Source organism: Brassica oleracea, chromosome C4 (assembly GCF_000695525.1).
Source record: "Brassica oleracea var. oleracea cultivar TO1000 chromosome C4, BOL, whole genome shotgun sequence".
Lineage (NCBI taxonomy): Eukaryota > Viridiplantae > Streptophyta > Magnoliopsida > Brassicales > Brassicaceae > Brassica > Brassica oleracea.
Window position 1 is genome coordinate 26,179,369 of NC_027751.1, and position 4,279 is coordinate 26,183,647.

The 4,279-nt window shown below is 41.5% G+C and overlaps 1 protein-coding gene across 1 annotated transcript in view; it reads left to right on the forward strand.

Moving 5' to 3' along the window:
* Window positions 1-3,294: 3,294 nt before the first annotated feature.
* LOC106337072 overlaps window positions 3,295-4,279 on the forward strand; it is a 3,478-nt gene continuing 2,493 nt past the window's right edge. The window contains exon 1 of the mRNA XM_013776100.1: window positions 3,295-3,915. The gene's annotated coding sequence lies outside the window, so the exon portion shown is untranslated. The remainder of the gene's footprint in view (window positions 3,916-4,279) is intronic.

Below are 4,279 nucleotides of genomic sequence, written 5' to 3' on the forward strand. Positions count from 1 at the left end.
TGTTAGTGGGCAGCGAGTGTGCACCTCGCTAGGACTGTTGTGTGATCTTTGGGTACTTTAGGTACCGTGTTTGCAACGTGTTAGGATTAAATTATATTTATTCGGAGTGCTCTGTCCGGGTCCATGGACTTCGGGTTTAGTATCCCATACCTCACTGAGTGACTTCCCCGTTACTCACCCCTCATTTGCCCCTTGCAGGTGAGACAGATGAGTATATGATATTTGGACGGATTTGGTGTTACTGGGCTTTTTATTCGGATTTTTTATTTTGGTATAGAGTGAGTGGAGTCGTGTATATGGGCTATTGTGTTATGAGATATTGTTGGTGGCACGTTGTTCTCCAGATAGGAGGTGACGGGTGTCACAATTTGGTATCAGAGCGGGATTCCGTCCCGGCCTCGACCCGGGATGGCGATTAGGGGATTCGGTTTTCTACGTTTTAAAAAAAATGTATAAAATAATTTATATATATATAATAAAAAAAAATGTTTGCGAAGTTCTTTTAGCACTATTCTGTCCAGTAACTACTAACTCAAATGTCTCTTTTTCTATGACGATGAGTAAAATCATCGTCATTCATCCTTCGACTAACATGGTTCTAGCCAGATGTTCAGCAGCAGATGTGTGATGTCTCAGTTCATCAGTTTTCTCAGGCGTTATCAGTTTCTTCGGTCATGATTCCGAGATTATCCATGAGTGGATATGTGGCGTTTCTGCTTACACCCTACTTCAAGAAAATCGTTCCACGAGTTTTTGTTACTGGAGATTACGTGATATGAGGTGTGAGCCATTGGTTGGCATGTGTTGTTTTTGTGTACGAGTATGTTGACTATTTTGGAGGTATATTTGGTTTGTGAACTCGTGGAGATCGCTTTTGAATTGGGGTGCAGCAGCTTGCGTTGTGTTGATATTGGAGTTGGTTTTGTTTGCCAATTGTTGGCATTGTTGATTGTTTCAGAGATGTGTCAGTTCAAACAGCTAGCATGGGACATGGGAGCTATTTATATTCATTGCAGTGTACACTTATGCTCGGAGGACTGATTTTTTTTGGGGACTCGTCAGAGATGGAGCTACGGTTTCACGATATCATCCTTGGAATGGATTGGCTGTCACGACATCTAGTAGTGTTGGATTGCCTGAGGGCAAGAGTTGATATTGCTGGAGCTGATGGGAGTTTCTACTGCATGCATGCTACATGCTCAGGAGTTGATATAAGAGCAGAGGGATTTTTGGCGACCATTTTGATGCTTAAGAATGATAAACAGTATGAGCTGCAGGATCATTCAGATATTACAAAGTATGTGGATGTATTTGAGGCCTTTGGAAGGGCTATCACCAGCAAGAGGAGTCTTTCTTACGAACGGGGTTGAGTCAGGGACATCACTAGTTTCACGATCTCTATATCGATTAGCGGCAGCAAAGATGACCGAGCTGAAAGAGCAGATGGAAGACTTATCGGATAAGGATTTTATCAGACTGAGTATTTCACCATGGGAACCACCAGTGTTGTTGCGATAGAGAAGGATGGGATTTCAGAATTTTTATTGACTGCAGAGGTTTGAACAAGTGACCATTAAAGATAAGTGTCGTTTCCGCATATTGATGATTTGTTGTATTAGTTGCATGGAGGTTCATGGTTCTTGAAGATTGACTTGGCATCAGTATACCTTCAGATTGCTATAGCTGAGGAGTATTTACGGATGTGGATTTTGTATATGTTATGGATATTATGAATTGTAGTGATACCACTTAGCTCAACAAAGGCACCGTTAGCATTCGTGAAGCTTATGAATAACGTTTTTGTAAACACTTGGATAAGTGCGCAATTGTATTCATCGAGGACATCCTGATTTATTCTTGGAGCAGAGAGGAGCATGTTGAGCAGTCACGGATTGTGTTAGGTAAGCTTGGAGAGCATAAATTGGTTGCTAACGGAGTAGGTGTAGTTTCTGGAAAAGGGGAAAAAAATTGGATTTTTGGGTCATGTGGTTTTCAGAAGCAGGAGTTGCTAGAGATTCGGAAAAGATTACTACACTTTCAGAGTGATTGAAGCCTAAGATGTATATAGTATGAAGTGTTAATATCATAGGCCTAGAGTGGAAAAAAAAAAAAGATGTAGCTACATTGTGTCTATGTCATACTTGTCAGATGGTTAAAACAGAACATCAAATATTTATGGGATTATTACACAATTTACTTCTTACAGATTGGAAATGGGATATGTCGATTGTGGGTTTCCTCATTGGACTATGGAAGTCAATTTTCATGAAGATTAATGTATGAGCGAACATGGACCGTCTCGCTAAGTTAAACTCGAGAGGGCATCCTCAGGACTTGTGCCTAGCTCGCGGGAGAAAAAAGAAATTGAGGAAAGCTTCTACCGCTGGAATAGTTCATGTACAGTAACAGTTATCACTGGGGCATTCAGATATCACTTCAGGAGGCTCTTTATGGAAGATCATTCGCACAAATGCTAGACCAAAGTGGGGAAGCACTATGACGTATAGCAACCAATGGTTTAAAGGACATTAAAGCAAATAGAAATGCTCAATAACCACCTAAAGGAAGTTAAGGAAGTTGATGGCTAAAAAAAAAAATGCAGTTAATACTGGAGTTGGAAGTTCAGTTGGATAATTTAGTGTACCTGAAAATGAAGACATTTCAGAGAGGATCTAAGATTCGGGAGCTAAGTAAGCTTAAACCTAAATATATGTGACTGTACCCCCTTTGTGGAGCAATGGTTTGTAGATTGCAGTTATCAGCAAATTTGTCAGAATTCCATGACGGGTTAGTATTGAGGAAGGTCGTGAGAAAGCCAGAGTTTATTTTGCAGCAGCTACGACGCGATCTCGGTAAAAAAAAAAACAAAATTTGTATGCACATATTCAGTCAGTTGAGATTTTGGATTAACAAGAAAAATCGGTTTAGGAAATGATGACCATGTTCGTCAAAGTTTGTTAAGAGAGAGAAACAAGATCCAGGAGGAGATCCGCGAGACCGAGATTCATAAGATGATTACCTATCGAGAGCTTTCTCAGGATGGTATTAGATACCAGGCTCATGATTTGAAATTCGAGGACGAATTCCATTTAAGTGGGGAAGAATTGTAACGACCCTAATTCTGTATTAGTCATGAGTTGGTTTGTTTCAAATATTTGGTTTAACTAAACCGGCAGCGTTGGTATAATTAATTAGTGGACCAACCAAGTGTGCTTACCTAATTATATATAACACGTATTCTCTTCTTTCTTGGGGGCCGTCAAACATCGTGGAGAGTGTGAGGGCTCATGATGCATCGTCATTCTCCTCCCCCATGTCTTATGTCGATGTGGAGATTTGTTTTCACCACCACCACTCGTCGTTCTTTACAGAACCGGGACCATCGCCGTCATACCGCATCACCAGTTCACCACTCCAACGACACCATCCATGCCGCTGTCGTTAGCCGGAGCCACAGCCGTAACTGTCAACCACTGTTATGTGCCACCATGGGCCGCGGGTCATCGGAGGGGCACTTGTCACCGGAGTCATCGCAAGTCTCATTAAGTCTCCATCAGTTTTCGGGTGTAGTCATCTCGTACGTACCAGTTCCGTAATATAAATTAAGAACGTGACCGAGCCGAAAGGGAGAGAAGGCACATGGAAATGGATCCATCGTCTCACCACCACCTGGCACCAACCACCATCATCACTTGTTATCTAAAAGCCGTGTAGCTAAGTGTTCTTCCTTCTTACTTGAGCTACAAGCAACCTTCATGGCATATAATTAACTTTAATCGTGCCATGCCATGCGCAGGAAGAAACATGGAACTTTAGGTGTGAATTATTGATAAATAATTCATGCTAATATAATGCCTAGACCGAGAGACATATTAGTTTTGGGTATTTCCTGATCCATTTCCAATATTGGCTAAGGTGAGGATCTTTTCTCGAATTTCTCTTGCACGGCTTAGGACCTTGAATAAGTATAATTTATTTCTAATGTGTTTCCGTCTACGTGAAATCGAGTCTGTTATTGCTTGTTTAGTTTTTAGGTTTTTTGCTTAAACCGGAACTAGGGTGTTAGCTTGGTTCGAAAAAGCGAGAGTTTTTGTCGCCATGGCGCTAAGGCGCCCAAGGCGATGCCCTCAACGCTTAGGGACACCCTTGCCAGGCGAGGTACATAGATCCCTAGCTTTTCTCGCTTTTTCCTGGCTTTTGCAATATCCATAGAGCGCTAAAAGCGGCATTTAGTTGTCCCTACACAAAAAAAGAAGATTTGCTTAAAAATGTACACTTA